The sequence below is a fragment of the Penaeus monodon genome, chromosome 19 (assembly GCF_015228065.2).
Source record: "Penaeus monodon isolate SGIC_2016 chromosome 19, NSTDA_Pmon_1, whole genome shotgun sequence".
Classification (NCBI taxonomy): Eukaryota; Metazoa; Arthropoda; class Malacostraca; order Decapoda; family Penaeidae; genus Penaeus; species Penaeus monodon.
In genome coordinates, this window is record NC_051404.1 from 41,114,035 (window position 1) to 41,114,353 (window position 319).

Here is a 319-nt window from a genome sequence, read left to right on the forward strand (position 1 = left end):
CACATACAAATACCCAATCTCAAAAAAAAAAACCTTTAGGCAAATATAATCTACCTTCCCCAGGACCCCCCCCCCCCAAAAAAAAAGGGGGAGAAAGAAAACTCGCACCACGGAAGAAACCCGCTTCCGGAGGACCCGCCCCGACCGGCGCTTTCAGTAAACAGTGTCCCGGATGTGGCCGCACGTGAACTAACCTGCAGCGAGATGAGTCCGAATTCCCAGTCGACCTGAATGATATCGATGGACCCGAGCTAAAAATAACCTCCGGGGCGCCCTGTCTTCTTGTCTACCTTTTTCCCTCCGCGTCCGAATGCCTCTG